General features: G+C 37.4%; 1 pseudogene across 1 annotated transcript in view; it reads right to left on the bottom strand.

The window, feature by feature from the left end:
- Positions 1-3,400, bottom strand: part of LOC105550241 — a 17,802-nt pseudogene extending 14,402 nt beyond the window's left edge. Inside the window, exon 1 of the transcript XR_001007673.1 lies at positions 1,758-3,400. The product of XR_001007673.1 is annotated as a T-complex protein 1 subunit alpha-like (transcript). The remainder of the gene's footprint in view (positions 1-1,757) is intronic.
- Between the last annotated feature and the right edge of the window lie 18,899 nt (positions 3,401-22,299).

The following is a 22,299-nucleotide window of genomic DNA, read 5'->3' as shown; positions in this document are numbered from 1 at the left end:
TGCATATATATTTAGGATAGTTAGCTCTTCTTGTGGAATTGATCCCTTTACCATTATGTAATGGCCTTCTTTGTCTCTTTTGATCTTTGTTGGTTTAAAGTCTGTTTTATCAGAGACTAGGATTGCAACCCCTTCTTTTTTTTGGTTTCCATTTGCTTGGTAGGTCTTCCTCCATCCCTTTATTTTGAGCCTATGTGTGTCTTTGCATGTGGGATGCGTCTTCTGAATACAGCATGCTGATGGCTCTTGACTCTTTATCCAATTTGCCAGTCTGGGTCTTTTAATTAGGGCATTTAGTCCATTTACATTTAAGGTTAATATTGTTGTGTGTGAATTTGATCCTGTCATTATGATGTTAACTGGTTATTTTGCCTGTTAATTGATGCAGTTTTTCATAGCATCGATTGTCTTTACAATTTGGCATGTTTTTGCAGTGACTGGTATGGGTTGTTCCTCTCCATGTTTAGTGCTTCCTTCAGGAGCTCTTGTAAGGCAGGTGTGGTGGTGACAAAATCTCTCAGCATTTGCTTGTCTGTAAAGGATTTTATTTCTCCTTCACTTATGAAACTTGATTTGGCTGTATATGAAATTCTTGGTAGAAAATTTTTTTCTTTAAGAATGTTGAATATTGGCCCGCACTCTTTTCTGGCTTGCAGTGTTTCTGCTGAGAGATCCGCTGTTAGTCTGATGAGCTTCCCTTTGTGGGTAACCCGACCTTTCTCTCTGGCTGCCCTTAACGTTTTTTCCTTCATTTCATCCTTGGTGAATCTGACAATTATGTGTCTTAGAGTTGCTCTTCTCAAGGCGTATCTTTGTGGCATTTTCTGTATTTCCTGAATTTGAATGTTGGCCTGCCCTGCTAGGTTGGGGAAGTTCTTCTGGATAATATCCTGAGGAGTGTTTTCCATCTTGATTTCATTCTCCCTGTCACTTTCAGGTACACCAATCAAATGTAGATTTGGTCTTTTCGCATAGTCCCATATTTCTTGAAGGCTTGATTCATTTCTTTTTACTCTTTTTTCTCTAAACTTCTCTTCTCACTTTATTTCATTAATTTGATCTTCAATCACTGATACTCTTTCTTCTACTTGATCGAATTGGCTTTTGAAGCTTGTGAGTGTGTCACGTTCTCTTGGCATGGTTTACAGCTCTATTGGGTCATTTAAGGTCTTCTCTATACTGTTTATTCTAGTTAGCCATTCGTCTAATCTTTTTCCAAGATTTTTAATTTCCTTGCAATGGGTTCTTACATCCCCCTTTAGCTCGGAGAAGTTTGTTGTTACCTACCTTCTGAAGCTTACTTCTGTCAACTCCTCAAAGTCATTCTCCATCTAGTTTTGTTCCGTTGCTGGCGAGGAGCTGCAATCCTTTGGAGAAGAAAATGCACTCTGGTTTTTAGAATTTTCAGCTTTTCTACTCTGGTTTCTCCCTATTTTCGTGGTTTTATCTACCTTTGGTCTTTGATATCGGTGACCTACAGATGGGGTTTTGGTGTGGATGTCGTTTTTGTTGATGCTGATGCTATTCCTTTCTGTTTGTTAGTTTTCCATCTAACAGTCAGGTCTCTCAGCTGCAGGTCTATTGGAGTTTGCTGGAGGTCCACTCCAGACCCTGTTTGCCTGGGTATCACCAGCGGAGGCTCAGTTGGAAATGTGGAAATCACCTGTCTTCTGCGTTGATCACACTGGGAGCTGCAGACTGGAGCTGTTCTTATTCGGCCAACTTGGAACGGGGCATGTAAATTTCTAACTCTTAACTTTAGCTATGTTGGTTCAAAAACTCCTACTTGTTTGTTTTCTCGAGATTTACCATTCCTCAAATCAAGACCAATCCATTTTAGATTTTTACATTCTGCGTTAACCTGAGCCTCATTATGACAAGCTCTTAATTTTGCATCCAGATCTGTAGAGTCCTGGGCAGCATTAACTGCCAGTGTATTAGGAATAACAAGAAGTGATCTTGCAAACTCTGCAGTAGCAATCTGTTCCCAAGACCCCATGCTGCTTGCATAATTTTCAAGGTATATGGAAAGGGCTACGTCTACAGCATCCCCACCTGGAACCACAGATTTTGACTCCAAAACTATCTTCACTACACAAAGAGCATCATGTTAAGAATGCTCAATCTCATCACACATGAAATCATTTGCCCTACATAAGATAATCGTTGCAGATGTACGAGCCTTAGTGTTTTTGATTAAGATCAGCTCATCACCACAAATTCTCTCCTGTACCACTTCTGCCAGTCCCAAGGCAGCTTCAAAAGTTTCTTCACCTTCCAAATTGGCCAGACTTGACAGAATAGTTGCTCCAGAAGCTTTCACAATGTGTTTAAGGCCCCTTTTTAAAACTCTTCTAACTGCCATAGCGCCAGCCTTCACAAAATACTTCAGACACATATCATCAATTCCACCCGTGGTTAGAAAATGTCAGTACCAGTTGCTAGGATCTTCTGAATTCTCTCGTTGGTGATATCTGATCCTCTCTGTCTAATCTGGTCCAGTTTTTCAGGGTCTGTAATGACCACCTGTACACCAAGCTTCATTTTTGTTTTTTGCAGGCTAAAGTCAAGGCAAGCAATTTTTGCACTTACAGTTCTCTTGGGCATGCCCTGGGATCCCACCACACAGTTTAGTGCATAGTCACTGATGAGCATACTGTTTGTTTGACTTCTCCCATGGGCTTTCGAAATACTAACAGAATGACTGGATAGTGTGGCTGGCCTCTTATATCTGCGTATTTAATAGCAAGTACAACATCTCCTACCATGTTAGCAAAGAAATTACCATTTATTCCAATGATTTTGGAAGACACGGATGTCTTAGCAGCATTAATCAGGCAATCTCTTCCCAGTTCATCTGTGTTAACAATTAGGTTTTCATTGATATAACGCACTGCTTCCTTGCAAGCAAGTCGATAGCCACTAATAACTGATGTGGGATGGATTTTCTGTTTGACTAATTCGTCTGCATTTTTTAGGAGTTCTGCTGCAATAATAACCACTGAGGTAGTTCCGTCTCCAACTTCTTTGTCTTGAAGATCAGCCAGCTCACAAAGAACTTTAGCTGCAGGATGTTCTACCTCCAGTAACTTCAGGATGGGTGCACCATCGTTAGCAATGGTTACATCACCAATATCATCCACCAACATTTTATACAAACCAACTGGACCAAGAGAACTTTTTACAATATTGGCAATCGAAGCTGCAGTCATAACGTTCTGGGAGCGGATTGCCTCCCCAGTGCTGCGGTCCCCGAACACGGACAAAGGCCCCTCCATCTTCACAGCAGCGGTACACGTTGAATTCTGCTCACACTGCGGGCAACCAGTATCGCGGTCTCTCGGCCGACCGGGGACCATAGCAGTGGCAGCGACCGCATGGAGCATACCGGAGCGATTCCCCAAGAGCTGCTCAACCCAAGTCTATTTTCAAATAACACTATACTACTTCACAAGCAATATGAGTAATTTATAATAACAAAATAATCCTAATTCCTCCTGCCGATCCCTTGTATCGTTGCTATCATTCATTTTGCTTGTACCTAAGCAAACATAAGCATATATACGTGTAGATCAATTAAGAACAAGAAAAACAAGGTTTTTTTCTTTTTTTTTTACTTTCACCAATCTCTTCATTTCTAATGCTCTTCTTTTCTTCATGTAAATCTGAGTTTCTGACCCATATTATTTTCCTTCTCCTTAAATAACTTCTAACGTTTTTTGCAAGTCAGGTTTACTGGCAACAAATACCCTCAATTTCTGTTTGTATGAGTAAGTCTTTATTTCTCTCTCACATTAAGGATAATTTTGCAGGATACAGAGTTCTAGGCTGATTTTTATTCTCTCAACACTTTAAATATTTCACTCCACCCTTGCATAGTTTCTTAGGAGAAGCAGTAGGATGTAACTATTATCTTTGCTCCTGTGTATGCAAGGGCGAGCACCCACTCCTTGTGGCTTCTTTCAGGATTTTTTTTTTAATCATTGATTTTCTGTAGTTTGGAAATAATATGCCTAGGTGTAGTTTGTCTGGAATTTATCCTTCATGGTGTTCTCTGAGCTTTTTGCATCTGGGTTTGATGCCTGACATTAATTTGGGGAAAATTCTCAATCATTATTTTTTTTGAATATTTGCTCTCCTTCTGGTATTCCCATTAAGCATATGTTATGCCTTTTGTAGTTTTCTCACAGTTCTCAAATATTCTGGATTTTTACAAAATTTTTCCCCTTTGTGTTTTAGTTTTAGAGGTTTTTAACTGAGATATCTTAAATACACAGATTCTTTCTTAAGCTGTGTTCAGTCTACTAAAAAACCCATCAAAGGCAGGGCATTCTTCATTTCTGCTGCATTAGTTTTGATGTCAACCATTTCCTTTTGGCTTTTTGCTAGAATTTCCATCTCTCTGCTTACATTTCCCATCTATTCGTGCATGCTTTCTACTTTGTCTATTAGAGCACTTAGCATATTAATCACAGTTGTTTAAAAATTCCTCATCTAATAATTCCAACATTTCTTCCAATATCTGAGTCTTGTTCTGGTGCTTTTTCTATCACTCCAAACTGTGTTTTGCCTTTTAGTATGTTTTGTAATTTTTTAACTGACAGCTGGACATGATGTATTGGGTCAAGGAAACTGCTATAAATAGGCCTTAAGTAATGTAATTACTTATGATTAGGCCTCAGTTTTTAGTGAGCCTGTACCTCTTGACTGTGAACTTCACAAGTGCTGTTCAGTTCCACTCCCCTCTTTAGGTATGACCATATGGCTGGAGGGGGCTGGAATTGTGTAATTCCTTTGTTCCACAGGAAGACTAGAGCCAGCTGGAGTTGGTAATTTTACTTCCTCCAAGTTAGTTAGGCACTGATGAAACCCCAGCAGTTTAGGTTCTGGTTAAATAGTTTCTCCTGAGGGCAGACTTTGTTAAGAAGAGTACAATGCTCTGGCATATTTCAAAATGGCACTTTTCCCTCCCTTGCTGTAAGCATGGAGGCATTTAAAAAAATCTGGTATTTGCTTTGATAAACTGGTGGAGCTCTAGCAGGCAAAACTCACAAAAGTAGAGGGCCCCTCAATAACTGAATCCCTCTGAAGTTTCAAATTCTCTGACTTGTCCACATTGAGATTCCAGCGATTTGTTAATTACAGTTCAGGTTTTCCCACCCTGGCACTGGTTCCCGTGGAGGCTTCTGCTCATGGGTTTCTGCTCTGGTAAGTTGTGATTCTCTATACGAGTCTGTCTTTCTGATTTTGGGGCCAGTGGTTTGCCCTGTGTCCTCACTTCTCTTACAAATCTAAGAATTGTTCATTTTTTCATTTTTCCAACTTTTTACTTGTTAGGATTGAGTGGCAATTCCATGCTTTCTGCATGCTGGCCAGAAATGAGATATCTCCTGTTGTGTTTTCATTTTGTTCATTTCAATGTGCCATTTGATTTTCCTTGAAATTTCCTTGAAATTTCCTCCTGGATCCATGGAGCATGCTATTCAGTTCCAAGTGTTTGGAGATTTTCCTAAAATCTTTCTGTCATTAATTTCTACTTTCATTCCATTGTGCTTAGAAAAACACTCTATGTAATTTTAACTTTTAAAATTTTGTTGAAGTTTGTTTCATGGACCAGTCTATGATCTATCTTGGTGTATGTTCTATGGGTACTAGAAAAGAATGTATATTCTGCTGTTTTTGGGTGGAGTCTTCTATAAATGTTGATTAGATCCTATTGGTTGATTGTGTGGTTGAGTTCCATATCTTTGGTCATTTATTTATTTTTTTATTAGAGATGGAGTCTCACTTGGATTTTTTTCTCTAATTGCTCTATCAAATTTTGAGAGAAGGTTGTGGAGGTCTCCAACTATATTATGGATTTACCTATTTTTGTTTTCCATTCTATCAGTTTTTCTGCACATATTTGGTAACTTTGCTTTTTGGTGCATACACATTTAAAATTACTATGTGTTCTTGCTGTATTGACCCTTTTATTATTACATAATATCCTTCTCCATCTCTGGCAATTTTCTTTGTTCTGAAGTTTACTTTATCTTGCTATCCTTTTTGTTTTCTTTGTAAATGTCATACAATGAACAAATTATTTAATAACCAAAAAAAAGGTTTGCATAAATTTTTTTCATTATTTTACTTTCAACCAGCCTAAATTATTACATTTGAACTGAATTTCTTCTAGACAGCATATAGTAAGATCGTGTTTTTTTAATCCACTGTGGCAAACTCTGTCTTTTAACTGGCATATTTATACCATTTACCTTTCTTGTAATTACTGATGTATTAAGTTTTAATTATGTCATTTTATTCTCTCTTTCTCTCCTTTTTTTTGTTTATCTTTCTTTCCCCTGCCTTCCAGTGGGTTATATTTTAGTATTCCATTTTGACTTATGTATAATGTTTGTAAATGCATTTCTTTTTATGTATTCAAAAAAGTAGTTGTTTTAGATATTACACTGCTAGTGTCATCATTTTACTAGTGCAAGTGAGATATTGAAATCTAACTTTCCTTTACTTCTCTTTACCTCTCTGCTTGTAATGTAATTGCCTTAACTGCATCAGATAGTGTTATAGCTTTTTTTCAAATGTCAAACATAAATTAGAAAATGTAACAGGAGAAGAAAAGTATATTGTATTTCCCTATTTTTTTTTTTTTTTTGCTTACTGTGTTCTTTCTTCCTTCCTTATGTTCCAAGATTTCTTCTTTTATCATTTCATTTTCATTCTTTTTGAATTGATCTTCCGATGACAAATTCTCTCTTCCTCTGAGAACATTTTGGTCTCCAGCTCATTTCTGAAGGATATAAATACAGGATTTGGGGTTGATAGTTGATTTCTTTCAGCAGGTGAAAATATTGTGCCACTTCCTTATAACCTCCAATGTGTCTGATGTGAAATTTGCTGTCATTAGCATGGAATATTTTCCCCCTATAGGTAAGATGTCTTTTGCTTTTTGCTGACTGCTTTCAATATTTTTTCTTTGTTTATAATTTTTAGTTTTTAGAAGCTTGTGGTGTGCTTTGGTGTGGATATTCTTGTTTATCCTGTTTGGATTCTCTCAGCTTCTTTAGGTCTCTTGGTCGATTTTGAAAGTTTTCAGCAGTTATTTTGCGAATGCTTTTTTAGCCCTACCTTTTTTCTTCTTTCCTTCTGCAACTCTGATGACATGAATGTTAGATCTCTTATGGTCCCACAAATCCCCAGGGACTCTGTTTCCTGTTGTTTTTTTCTCTCAGTTTTTCTTTCTGCTGTTCAAATTAGGTAATTTCTATTGTTTTGTATTCTAATTAATGGGTTATTTCCTCTACTTCCCCCATTTTGTTGTCAGACTATGTATAGAGCTTTTAATTTCAGTTATTGTGTTTTTCAGCTCTAACATTTTTATTTGGTTCTTATTTACATCTTCTAGTCTCTACTGAGACTTTTTATTTCTTTGCTGAGGTTTTCTATTTTTAAAAAAATTTGCTTCAAGCATATTTCTAGTTGCTCATTAAGTTATTTTTATTGTGGCTGTTTACAAATCTTTGTCTCATAATTCTAACATTTATGTCATCTTTGTGTTGGCATCTATTGCTTGTCTTTTGTCATTTAATTTGAGACTTCTTGATTCTTGGTATGAGAGTAGTTTTCCATGGGAACTTGGAAAATTTTCTTAATATAAGACTCTGGATCTTATTTAAACATTTTATTTTAGTTGTCTCCACTGGGTTGAGTAGTGTTCCCTCAAAACTCATGCCCACTCAGAAACTTAGAATGTGACCATACTTAGAAATAGGATCTTTGTAGATGTAATCAAGTTACAGTGAGTCACAGTGTTGGCCCTAAGCCAACGACTACTATCCTCATAAGAGGAGAAAAGTTTGGATACAGAGATGCACACAGAAGGAAGATGAAGTGAAGGCACACAAAATGTGGTGTGATGATGAGGGCAGAGATGGAAGTGATGCATCTACAAGCTAAGGGTTGCCAGCAACCACTAGAAGCTAGGAGGAGGCAAGGAAGGATCTTCTCCCTAAGCCTTCAGAGAGTGTGGCTCTGATGAAACGTTAGTTTTAAAGTTCTAGTCTCCAGAACTGTCAGAGAATAAATTTCTGTTATTTTAAACCACTTAATTTAAACCAGTTAGAAGGGAGTACCTTATTACTGTCAGGTAGGGAAAATTCAGACTTTTTATGTGGTATCCACTGACACTTTGGTTGGGGTAGGGTTGGGTGGTTGTAACCAGGGGGTGGGAAAAAGGTTTGGTTCATTATGTGTCCTTCTCTAACTCTGAAACTGCAGAGGTGTTGACACACTTGTTATAAACTTACAAGGATGGATGAGGCTCCCCACTGTGCCTCTACTGGTATGATGGGTTTGGGCCACGGGTTTTCTGTGGTGGTAGCCCAAGTAGGATGGCCATTGTCTAAAAGTTGTCTCTCTTGATAGTTGCCCCCTTCCTGTCCTCTGAGAGAGAGAGTAAGCTTTCTGGGGGGCTCTTCTTGTCTGCTTTTATTGGCATTATGGAATTTCTGGCTTTTTTATCTCCATGTCTGAAGTATGTGAGGCAAAAAGAAAGCCTGGAGAGGTCACCATCATGTTATTCCTCCTGTCCTGTGGCCCCTAGCCAATCTGTCTTCTTTTTACATAGTAGAGTCCTCTTATTTTTTTTATATATAAAATTTTCAGAGTTTTAGTTGTACTTAGTGAGAGGAATTGGAAAAATTACATTTCATCTTCCTTGAATTCCAGAAATTCTTTCAGTGTATTTTATCTCACTGTTCTGAGCTTCACTTACAAACTCCATGATTTTAAACAATCTAAACCTCCATTTCTTGTTTCATCAACCAGAGAAAATTGCTTATGAACCCTCATTTTGTAAGAGAAGCACCCTAATGATTCCAAATATCTATGGCTATCCCATAGATAGCCAGTCCTATCTCTTCTTACTCCTTTTCACTTCTTTATCTCTGTTGAAAATATCTTTATTTTTACAGTGACAAGAGGAATAGTATTATTTTGTTAATATGATAGAAGCTGCCATGATTTCCCTGCAAGTCAATATTAGGAATTTGAAATCAACAAAATATTTTTTATTATTATGACTAGGTAAATGTTGTATACTCTAAGCCTAGTAATAAACTAAGATTACATTTCCTTCTTTGTGGATTAAATATCATAACCACTGTGTCCTTCAATGGAGAATATTTCTTGTTTAAACTTCAAGTATGATTTCTTTTCCACCCTCCATTTACTTTATTATGCCATTAAATCTTTCTAACTTCCAAATTATATGGTTTCTCTGATTTTCCAATGTCAGCTGATTTCTTCCTGTATAATTTATATTCTATATTAGATCTACTCTTTCTTCAGGAAGGAAAAAGAAAGAGTGGATTTATACCAAAATATAAATTATTATTAGAAAATTATTCTGGAGTAAATTATATATATAAATTGCTGGATCTATAAATATATGTATTATAAACATTAGGATATAAATCATTCTAGATTATTATATGTAATCTAGTCTAATATAGTGTATTATGTAATCTAACATATATTTTTTCTTTTTGGTTTTCTCCTTATTTTATTTATATGCACATATCATTAAATTCCTGAAAAGAGAAGTTTTCTGAGACCATGATACCACTACTCTACTGTTGCTGGCATTACTGTGAAGAGAAGGAGTTCCAGAAGTTTGTTTAGTCTTTGTATTCATGGTTCAATGGAGAGGAGTTATTTTGGTTCAACCTGTATCATGGGCCCATACTGAAGCATATAGCATGTGGCAGAAAGAAGGAAGAATTTGCCTCTTAGCTTTAGTAATGGTGAGGGGGCAGTGGGAAGTATCAACCAGGAATTTTCTTCCACCCAGGCTATGTATAAGGAGGGAGCAGTAAAGATGTATAAAAATATTAGGATTTTATTAGGAAGGAAGTTGGGTGCTAGGCAACCCAAGCTTGACAAATCAAGTTGTCATTACATGGTTTATCTTTTACTCATATTTACTTAATATACCTAAAGGCTGAGAATGATTTGCTATGATTGTGGAAGGTGATGTAGTTTGGATGTGTGTCCCCTTCCAAATCTCTTGCTGAAATGTAATCCCCAGTGTTGGAGGTGGGGTCTGGTGGGAGGTGACTGGATTATGGGGGCAAATTTCTCATGAATGGCTTAGCACCATCCTCTTGGTGCTGAGTTTCTATAGTGAGTGAGTTTTGTGGAATCTGGTTGTTTAAATGTGTGTGGTACCTCCCCCTTTGCTGTCTTGCTCCTGCTTTTGCTGTGTGATGTACCTGCTACCCCTTCAACTTCCACCACGATTGTAATCTTCCTTAGGCCTCCCCAGAAGCCAAGCAGATGTCTGCGCTATGCTTCTTGTAAAGCCTGCAGAACCATGAGCCAAATCATCCAGTCTCAGGTATTTCTCTATAACAATGCAAGAATGGCCTAACAGAAAAGACATTGCTCCATCATCTTCTGCCATCCAGTGTGCTGCTAAGAAGTCTGTCTGTTCCTTTGTGTATGAGGTCTTAATTTTTTTTTTTTTTACTTTATGAAGGTTTGTAAACCGTTTTCTTTATCTTCAGTGTTCTGAAATTTCACATCAACCATCTAGGTAAGGACCTTTCTTCATTTATTGCCCTGAGTACTTGTTGACCTTTTTCAATCTGAAGACTTTCAGCTCTTGGATATTATTCTCTTTTCTTATTTGATCACTCTCTTTTTCTTCCTTTTCTTAATTCTCTCTTTCTGAGATGTCTATCAGGAGGTTGAACCTGCTGGATTGCTTCTCTATGCCATTTCTACCCCCTCCTTCTTTTTTATCCTGTTTATGTGATTGTTTTTGGTAGACTTACTTTACTTCACCTTCCAAGTCATCTCTTTAATTGTTTCTGCTTCTTAATATCCTGTACTTGTTTCATGGATAAATATATTCTCAAAACTTTCTGAGAATAACAGCTAGGTCAATTTAAAATATGTATCATGTTGTTCCTTTGATTTATGTTTAGACTTTTTTTGGCCTTTTTTTTTTATATTTAAGAATGAGTAATCATTGCTTGGGAACACTGTGTGTCCATTCCAATTGATTTTTTAAAGCCAGCTTTATTAAGATATAATTCACATAACATACAGTTTGCCCATTTAAAGTATACAATTGAACGGTTTTTAGTGTATTTTCAGATCTGTGCAACTGTCACCATCATCAGTTTTAGAGCATTTTCATTACCTCAAAAAGAAACTCTATGTCCTTTGGCTATTATATAAGCCCCTACCTCCCATCTCCCTCAGCTCTAAGCAACCACTAATCTACCTTTTTTTTTTGAGACAGTCTTGCTCTGTCGCCCAGGCTGGAGTGCAGTGGCGCGATCTCGGCTCACTGCAAGCTCCGCCTCCCGGGTTCACGCCATTCTCCTGCCTCAGTCTCCCGAGTAGCTGGTACTACAAGCGCCCGCCACTATGCCCAGCTAATTTTTTTTTGTATTTTTAGTAGAGACGGGGTTTCACCGTATTAGCCAGGATGGTCTTGATCTCCTGACCTCGTGATCCTCCCGCCTTGGCCTCCCAAAGTGCTGGGATTACAGCAGTGAGCAACCGCGCCCAGCCAGCAACCACTAATCTACCTTCTAATCTACCTTTTGTCTCTCTAGATTTCCCTGTTCTGGATATTGCTTATGAATGGAGTCACACAGCGTGTAGTCTTTTGTGATTGACTTCTTTCACTTAGCATAAAGTTCCTAAGTTTATCCATGTTGTGTCATATGTTAGTACTTATTATTTTATGCTTCAATAATATTCTGTTGTGTGGATATACTACATTTTGTTTACTCATACATCAGTTGATGGACATTTGGGTTGTTTTCATCTCTGGATATTATCAATAATGCTGCTATAAGCGTTTACGTATAAGTTTTTTGGTTTGATATATATATTTTCATTTTACTTGGATATACATCTAAAGTGGAATTCCTGAGTTATAAGGCAACTCTGTGTTTAGAGTTTGAGGAATTTCCAGGCTCTTTTCCGAAGCGGCTTCACCATTTTACATTCCCACCAGCAGAGTATGAGCATTCCGATTTCTCCACAGATTCCGTAACACTTGCTATTACCTGATTTTTGATTCTAGTCATTGTAATGGGTATAAAGAAGTCTTTCGTTGTGGTTTTGCTTTGTATTTTTCTGACGACTAATGATGCGGCATATCCTTTTGTGTGCTTATTGGCCATTTGCGTATTTTCCTTGGAGAAATGTCTATTCAGATCATTTGCTCATTATAAAAATTGCATTATTCCTTTTTACAAGTGAGTTGTAAGAGTTCTATATATATTATGGATGCAATTGCCTTATCAGATATATGATTTGCTAGTATTTTTCTCTCATTCTTTGTGTTGTATTTTCACATTCTTAATGGCATCCTTTAAGCCACAAAGATTTTTCATTTTTAGGAAGTCCAAATTATGTATTTCTTTTCTTTTGTTGCTCATGCTTTTTGTATTTTAGCTAAGAATGTTTTGCCAAATTGAGAGTCATGAAGATTTACCTCTGTTTTCCTTTAAAAGTTTTATCATTTGGGCTCTTACATGTAGGTGTTCCATCCATTTTGAGTTAATTTTTGTAATTTTAAACTCCATTCTGAGTTAAATTTTGCATGAGGCGAGGGTCTAAATTACCTTTTTTGCATGCTTTTGCATGAGGCTATCCAGTTGTCCCAGCACCCATTTACTGAAAAGATTATTCTTTCCCCATTGAATAGTTTGGCACCCTTGTTGACAATCAGTGGACCACAGACACATGGTTTCTGGACTCTATCAATTCTATGCCACTGATCTATTTGTCTGTCCTTGTGCCAGTAGCACACTGTCTTAATTAACATTGCTTTGTAGCATATTTTGAAACCAGGAGGCATGAGTCCTCCTACTTTGTTCTTTTTCAAGATTGTTTTGGCTATTCTGGGTCTCTTGCAATTCTATGTGAATTTTAAAATCAACTTGTCAATTTCTACTAAGAATTCATCTAGGATTCTGATAGGGATTATGTTGAGACTATCCGATGGGTTGGTAAGTTCCAGTATTCAGAGGTTTGAGGCTTCAATGCCCATGTAACTCTCTTAATTCTTCCAAGAAATTTCACTTTATTACTTTTTTTAAAAAACTTTTTATTGTAGAAACAGAAAAACACATATTATATATAACTTAATGAGTAGTAAATCAAACAGTATTGTAACTACCACTCAGTAAAGAAATAAAACTGTGATAGTCACTTCAGAAGTTTCTTTATGTGTAATTGAAAATCACGGCCTCCCTACCCCAATAAGTAATGATTATCCTGACTTTATATTATTCACTTCTTTATTTTTCTTCATAGCTTTATTATCCTCATGGGCACCCTAGAAATTGCTAATAGCCTTGCCATTAACAGATAGACATATTTTTATGTCTTCTTTAATCTGTAAGTCATTCTCCTATTCTTTTTTTTTTTTTTTTGGAGACAGAGTCTTGCTCTGTTGCCCGGGCTGGTTCTTGGCTCACTGCAATCTCCGTCTCCCGGATTCAAGCAATTCTCCTGCCTCAACCTCTCGAGTAGCTGGGATTACAGGCATGTGCCACTACGCCTGGCTAATTTTTTTGTATTTTTAGTAGAGATGGGGTTTCACCATATTGGGCAGGCTGGTCTTGAACTCCTGACCTTGTGATCCACCCACCTTGGCCTCCCAAAGTGCTGGGATTACAGGCGTGAGCCACCGCGCCCAGCCTCCTATTCTTTTATTTTTCATACAGTTTATTTTCCTCCCAAGAGTTTACCGCAGTCTAAATTTTGCATTCTCTTGGTGTAGGTTAAAAGTTTCCTCAGTTCTCAGTATTTCCTGTAAATTGATAGTTGGATCCAGAGACTTGCTTAATCCTTCTGATGTTCTTTCATCAGAAGGCATAGAATGTATAATTGTCTCTCTTTCTGTAATATTAGTAGCTGTTGGTGCTCAATGCCTAAATTCGTTAATTCGTATTCTAATGCTATTGCTACTTTTTATCCATTTGTTAGAAAACTTTTATAAAGTGGTACGTTATGTCATTTACTATTTTGTTATTCCGGTACAATTCTCACACGGGAAGAAGGATAGATGGTTGATTTTTATTGATCTTTTATTTAACCTGTTTTAAAAATAATAAGTTCATTACCTATCATCTTCTAAGGAAACCAATTAGATTGAAGTATTATTACATACTCATGGACTTAAACATATTCTCTGAGTTTCAGTCGGTTGAAATTGTATTTATTTTGAGGCTCAAATTGTTTCATCTTTTGTGGAGAGAAGCTTCTTCAAGCTGGTTTCTGAGTTCTTTTGACATGACCCTAATAGTTTTGAATGGCTTCCTCACTGTCTGAGGACATATGTCCTCATGTCTTCTTCATATGACAAGATGTTTCAGGTTTGTTTGGTTCACTTCTTGCCCCAAACCTGAAATCAGCCAAGAAGTTCTGGTTTCTTTTAGTGGTAAATAATATTTTAGATAAAATTTGACTGTTAGGAAAAATCATTGCTTCTTTCTTGGCCTTTATACCTAAGTCTCTTTGGTGAAGACAGCTCAATTTTTCTTCTGTGTGTAAATATGTATTAAATTTAAATTTAAAATTACTTCTATAAGTAATTATATGTTTTATATTCACCATCAGTTCTTATATCAATATTCCTTTGGTCACTTTGTTTCCTAAAACTTACACTCAATAGATTTCTCACAAGGGCTCTTGGGAACATGTTTGAGTTCTTACATGTTGGTAACAGTTTGTATGTGTACTCTATACTCGAAGGAGAGTTTTTAGGATACAAAAATCCTTGACTCACATTTTTTTTTTCCTGAAGTATGCTAAATATGTTACTTCATTTACTTCTGGCATTAAACATTACTGTTGAAAAGTCTAATAATAATCTAATATTTTCCCTTATTAATCTCTTGCTTTTTTGCCTAGCTGTCCAAAGGATTTTTAAATTTTTTCTTCAAAGTGCAGTCGTTTTACTAGACTTTCTTGGCACTGGTCACTCTGAGTCAATATTCTCAGGTATGTACTTTTCTTTGTTTTGTATGTAGTTTCAAATAACATACTCAAGTTAAGGAGAGTTTTCTTGATTATTCTTTCTTATTTGCTCTTTCTTCTTGATTTGTTTTCTTCTTCAGAGACTCATATTATCTGTGTGTTAAATCTTCTTTGCTTATATTCAATATTTGTTATTAATTTTTTTCTCTTGTTACATTTATTTTAGATTTTTAATTTTTTATCCTCTTTACCTTTTGCTTTTCTTAAGGAATGTTTTTTGTGTTTTCTTGTTCTTGTTCTTTCTAATTTTGTCATCATTTCTGATTTAATTTTTTTATTTCCCAAGTTATATTTCTTAATTTCTAAGTACTAGTAATTCTGACTTAAGTCTTTTCATATCTACAAATAAGAGAGAGTTCTTGTCTTTGATAAACCAAGGTCTGTTACTTCAGATAATTATAATATACAGTGATAAAAGCAGAGTATATATGTAGCACAAAAGAATAAGGGATGAGTAATTCAAATAGATTTAATACCAGAATATAATGTTTGACATTTCATGTAAAAATGATACCAAGGTAAAAGTGTTTTTATTATGATAAATATTCCATCTCAGCATAAGGTTATTAAGTAAGGCCTGTATTTGTTCTTTTTTGCTCAAATGGTGTTTTAAGATATAAATGTAGAAATGTTGGTGAGAGCACCAAGATTTGATAAGTGTCACACTGCTCGTGGGTATGAGACCTATCGTCACAGTTTTTGTTCTCCAAGACCTGACTCTGATATACAGGTTAGTCATCTAGATGTTTATTAAGTAGTGCCATTGGCATCCATATCTGTGAAAGGTAGAAGGATGGAGCAGGACTGGGAAGGGGAAGAAACTGAGCTGTGATATAGGCCCAGCAGCCTCAGCAAACCCTACAAAATGATCTGTCAAAGTTGTTCCATGTTGTGACAAAATAGGTGGTCCTCGATACCTCTGCCTCCATCATGTTGGCCATCCCCAAAAAGGGTGTGACCTTGGGTGGATCAATTCCTAAAGTACTGTTATCTAAAGACTTCACAGACAGCATTCCCAGCAATTGGGCAATAAATGTCCTTTCATGAAAGAGGATATGAGCACCACATCTCCATGTTTACCACTTACAGTGATGAAGGATTTACCAGGGGGTAATAATAATTTGGTTTTCTGCCTCTTACATCTCTCATCCACATCAAGGGTATAAAACAATTGACAATAAGAGATTATTCGTTATTCTTAAAAAGAAATATTAGTGTCTTGTGATGCCTTTCCCTACCTCCATCCTCTCAAATCAAGACAATGAGGATGCAACAGGACCAGGTACAGAGTGCCTCATGTGTCCCCGGCAGTTTAAGTGACATAATGGATTGTTGCTAACATCCTCCTGGAAAATCTACATGGTGAGCTATGGGCCAACAAATCTGTTTAATGGAAGAGTGAAAGAGCAGCATCTTCTGTGGGCAGTTGGCACTCAAAATGTTTGATGGGGCTGAGGCTGAGCAAGTGTTTCCCAGTTGTGGGACACCTGCAGTAGAGATCAGTGTGGGGGTTTCCTGAGAGTTTCATGAGGAAAAACGGGACAGGAGAAGAGATCTTAGCAGAAAGACATTTTCCTTTGAGCTAGGTGTCTAAGGACTAAGGAAAGAGATATATGACCAACTAGGGAGGATGGACCACCTGCTCTGTGGAAATAGTTACTGAAGATTTCCAGAGATAAAGGAGGTGGGATCCTTCAAACTGTGCAAAGACCCCATGAGAGACCCTGGCTGCAAGGATCAGAGAGTATGAAACAGACTCACCACTGTAAAACATTTCTGTTCCTCCCTTCTTCCAAAGCTGGCAAGGTCATAAATTGAGGTTGGGGGAGAACACATAAAAATATGCAATAGGAAAGAGTAAGTACTCTGACAACACTGACTCTCTTGACTTCAGAACTTTGTACCTATTAGTTTTGAACTTCAGGAGAGAGAGAATTTAACTCTAGATTAAAGTCACTTCTATTACAGGGAAATGTCCATTTTAATCACTGAAATAGAATTACCTGAAGATTCATGTAACTTGTCTCAAATTTCATCCTAGTGAGAAATTAGACCCAGAAAAGTATTTAAGGTATAGTGGAAAAATGCTAAAATCACCTTTTCATTACATTCCACAGTATAGTTGCTTAGGTAAATGTTCAGACCCTTCAGAGTCCTGCTATTTCTAAGTTGTTGCTTCTAATTTACTTAGGCAAACTCAACTCAAGGGCTTTCTGAATCCTCAAAGAAAAATTATGTACTATTTAATATAATTAATTGGAAAAGATGTTCAGATTTCTCAGGAGAAACCTGAGTCTCTGAATTTGCCATAACATCACATGTCAGCTGTGTTGGAAGTAGAACAATTCTAGGCCAGAAAGTTCTTTGGTGTTACAGAAATGAAAAAGGATATTGGAGAAAGGCAATAATTGTTAGTCTGAGAATAGAATCAGCCTTGGGACAGGAAATGTCACTAAGAATTCAGGCCTGTAAGTTGTCATGGGTATGTATCTTCCCTAGAAAACACTTATAACCTAGTAATATCACCAACTGAAATCTAATGTCACTTGCTACCATATTTTAGAATTCAAGTTAAATTATGTCTCTGCCATGAAACCAGGACCTATCAAGCAGCCACTGATTCTTTTCTTCTATTGGATATTCCCTGGATATGGTACTTGTATGACCGTCCACACAAATGGAATCACACTTTGAGTTACATTTAAATTACATTTAAGTAAAATTTTGGTTTTATCAAAGTATATATAAAGAGTCAAATAATAACGCAGGACTAATAATAAAAACCAGCATTCTCTGGCTCCTTCTCTTCCACCCTTCCCTATACCCAAGTACCTGTCTCCAGAAGAAACCTAGTGCCTCTCTCCAGAATAAACAATTTCAACTCTTAAATGTTTCCTCTTGTAGTTATTTCCATATTTGTATATAATATACCTAAGTTTTTATTTCTTGATCATTAATATTAGATCATCAATTCACTTCCTACTAAGGAAGATGAAAATTTAGCTGCCATACTAATTCTGTACCCCATCCCCAATTTTACACTTCCTTCCTCCCATTCATCTTATGTAGCCCACATTCTTCTTATATGTGATCATTTTTACTAAATAAATATTCAGTATTTATTATGATCATGTAGGTATCGCTTGTACTTACAGTTGTAAAATGTTGTTCAAGTAAAACAGGAACAATTTTAAGGTTTTTTTGAGTAGAAAGAAGTTTAACGTAGGAAAATAAAGCTGTAAAAAATTATTGGAAATGCAAGTATATGTTACCAATATTTTCAGCTGCCTGTAACTCTGAGGTTGATAATTCCCAGAGAATAATTGAAGTTTCTGGAAGTCACTGCTGCTTTTAACAATCATAGATGTGCATGGACCTAATAACAGAGTTTCAGAGTACATGAAGCAAATATTGACAAAGTTAGTGGGAGAAATAGACAATTCCACAATGATGGTTGGAGAGTCTAATACTACTTTCTCAACAATTGAAAAGGCCAGGCATAGTGTCTTATGCCTGTAATCTCAGCAGTTTGGGAGGCTGAGGCAGGAAGCTAACTTGAACCCAGGAGTTCAAGATCAACATGGGCAACATAGCAAGATCACATCTTTACAAACAAATTTTAAAAAGTAGCAAGACATGGTGATGCATGTCTGTAGTCCCAACCACTCAGGAATCTGAGGTGGGAAGATGACTTGAGGCTGAGAGGTCAAGGCTTCAGTACGCTATGATTGTGCCACTGCACTTCAGCCTGGGTGACAGAGGGTGAGCCTGTTTCAACAACAAAAACAACAACAACAACAACAACAATCGAAAGAACGACTAAGCAAAAATCCAGCAAAGATAGAATATGTGAACAACATTATCGACCATCTTGATTTCATTGATGTTCACAGAAGACTAAAATAACAATGGCAATGAGAGAGGGGACATTACTATAGAACTTATAGATAATAAAAAGGCAACAACAGAATGTTAACTTTATGCCAGTGGATTTGAAAATCTATTAAGATAAAATGGCTACATTCCTTGAAAAATACAAATCACTAAAATAGAAATGAGAAACACAAATTACCAAAACAGGGATACAAAACTTGAATAGTTCTATATTAATTAAGGAAGTGTATTCTAGTCTGTTCTCACATTGCTCTAAAGAACTCCCTGAGGCTGGGTAATTTATGAAGAAAAGAGGTTTAATTTACTCACAGTTCTGCAAGCTGTATAGGAAGCATGACTGGGAGGCTCAGGAAACTTACAATCATGGCAGAATGTTGAAGGGGGAGAAAGCATGTTTTCACATGGTGGCAGGAGAGAGAGAAAGAGAAAGTGAAGGGGGAGGTGATAAACACTTTTAAACAACCAGATCTCAGGATTGCTTACTATCATGAGAATAACAAGGGGGAAGTCCACCACCATGATCCATTCACCTTCCACCAGGTTCTGTCTCCAATATGGGGAACTACAATTTGACCTGAGATTTTGGTGGTGACACAGAGCCAAGCCATATTGTTCTACCCCTGGCTCCTCCCAAATACCATGTCCTTCTCACATTTCAAAACACAATCATGCCTTCCCAACAGTCCCCAGTCTTATCTCATTCCAGTATTCATCAAAGGCCAAGTCCAAAGTCTCATCTGAGACAAGGCAAGTCCCTTCTGCCTATCAGCCTGTAAAATTAAAAACAAGTTAGTTACTTTCAAGATATAATGGGGGTAGATGCATTGGGTAAATAGACCCATTCTAAGAGGGAGAAATCAGTCAAAACACAGTGACTACAGGTCCCATGCAAGTCCAAAACCCAACAGGGCAGTCATTAAATCTTAAAGCTCCAAAATAATCTCCTTTGATTCCACGTCTCACATCCAGGCCACACTGATGCAAGCGGTGGGCTCCCCAAGGCCTTGGGCGGCTCTGTCCCTGTGGCTCTGCAAAGTACACAGATCTCGTGGCTGCTTTCATGGGCTGGCACTGAGTGCCTGCAGCTTTTCCAGGTGCATGGTGCAAGCTGTCAGTGGATCTACCATTCTGGGGTCTGGAGAACGATGGCCCTCTTCTCACAGCTCCACTACACAGTGCCCCACTGGGGACTCTATGTGGGGGCTCCAACCCCACATTTTTTCTCCACATTGCCCTAGTAGAGGTTCTCCATCAGAGCTCTGACCCTGCAGCAGACTTCTACTTGGACATCCAGGTGTTTCTATACATCCTCTGACATCTAGGCTCCCAAACCTCAACTCTTGCCCTCTGTGCACCCACAGGCCCAAGACCACATGGAAGCTGCCAAGGCTTGGAGCTGGAACCCTCTGAGGCAATGGCCTGAGCTGTACCTTGGGCCCTTTTAGCCATGACTGTAGCTGGAGTGGCTGAAATATAGGGTACCATGTCTTGAGGCTGCACAGAACATTGGGGCCCTGGGCCTGACCTAGAAAACCATTTTTTTCCCTCCTAGGCTTCCAGGCCTGTGATAAGAGCGGCTGCTGTGAAGATCTCTGAAATGCCCCAGAAACATTTTCTTCATTGTCTTGGCTATTAACATTCATCTCTTCTTTACTTATGCAAATTTCTGCAGCTGGCTTGAATTTATCCACTGAAAATGGGATTTTCTTTTCCACTGCATGGTCAGACTACAAATATTCTAAACTTTTATGCTCTCCTTCCCTTTTAAATGTAACTTCCAGGTTCAGATCACCTCTTTGCAAATGCCTATGAGTATATGCTGTTAGAAGCAGTCATGTCAAATCTTGAATGCTTTGCTGCTTAGAAATTCCTTCTGCCAGAAGCTTAGAAATTTCTTCTGCCGGAAACTTAGAAATTTCTTCTGCCAGCTATCCTAAATCATCGCTCTCAAGTTCAAAGTTCCACAGATCTCTAGAGCAGGGGCACAATGCCACCAGTTTCTTTGCTAAAGCATGGCAATAATGACCTTTATTCCAGTTCCCAGTAAGTTCCTCATCTACATCTGAGACCACCTTAGCCTAGACTTTATTGTCCATATCACTATCAGCATTTTGGTTACAACCATTCAACAAATCTCTAGGAGGTTCAAAACTTTCCCTCATCTTCCTGCCTTCTTCGAACCCCTCCACATTGTTCCAGCCTTTGCCCATTACCCAGTTCCAAAGTTGCTTCCACATTTTCAGGTATCTTTATAACAATACCCCACTCCTGGTACCAATTTTTTGTAATAGTCCATTTTCACACTGCTATAAGGACTACCTGAGACTGGATAATTTATGCAGAAGGGAGGTTTAATTGACTCACAGTTCCACAGGCTATACAGGAAGCATGGCTGGGAGGGCTTAGGAAACTTTCAATTATGACAGAAGGGCAGAGAGGAAGCAAGTACATCTCCATATCATGGCAGGAGACAGAGAGATCATGAACGGGGAAGTGCTACACATTTAAACAACAAGATCTCATGAGAACTCAGTCCCTATCACGAAAACAGCAAGGGGGAAAAACACCCTTATGGTCCCGTCACCTCCCACCAGGTCTCTCCCACAACACTGGGAATTACAATTTGACATGAGATTTGGGAGGGGATACAGAGTGAAATCACATCAGAGTGGAATTTATGACTTGAAATTTTCCTATACAGAAAACTCTAGTCCTAGATGTCTCTTATCAAATATGTAAAAGAGAAAATAAAGCTACTCTTACAAAACCCTTTCAAAAATAAAGGAGGAGGAAAAACATTTTAGCTTATTTTGTGAGGCCACTATTACCTTGTTACCCAAACTGAAGAAAAAGTCCAGAAAAGACAGAACTACAGACTAGTATCTCTAATGAACATGGACACAGAGATCCTTTTTAAAAAGTTTGCAAATCAAATCTAATTGTATATGTGAAGGATGAGACATGATTATGGGGAAGTGGGGTTTCATTCCAGAAAAGCAAGATTGATTTAATATTTGAAAATCAATTAATGTAACTTATCATATTAATAAAATAAAGAAGAAAACATACAGTCACTTTGAAAGTTGCCAAAAACATTTGACAACATTCAACACTCATTCATAATTAAAATAATCTCAATGAATGATGATTTTTAGAAAGAAAATTTCTTGACCTGGTTAAGACCCCTAAAAACTACTGCACATATCAGTGATGAAAAGCTTTGCGCTTCCTGCCTAAGATCAGGAATAAATTAAGAATTTCTGCTTCAGCACTTCTATATTTATAATTTTACTAGACATCCTAGCCAGTGTAGTAAAGCAAGGAAAAAAAGGTATA

This window comes from Mandrillus leucophaeus, unplaced genomic scaffold (assembly GCF_000951045.1).
Source record: "Mandrillus leucophaeus isolate KB7577 unplaced genomic scaffold, Mleu.le_1.0 Scaffold472, whole genome shotgun sequence".
NCBI lineage: Eukaryota > Metazoa > Chordata > Mammalia > Primates > Cercopithecidae > Mandrillus > Mandrillus leucophaeus.
The sequence above is the reverse complement of the archived record's forward strand: the minus strand, read 5'-3'. Positions and strand labels throughout refer to the sequence as shown.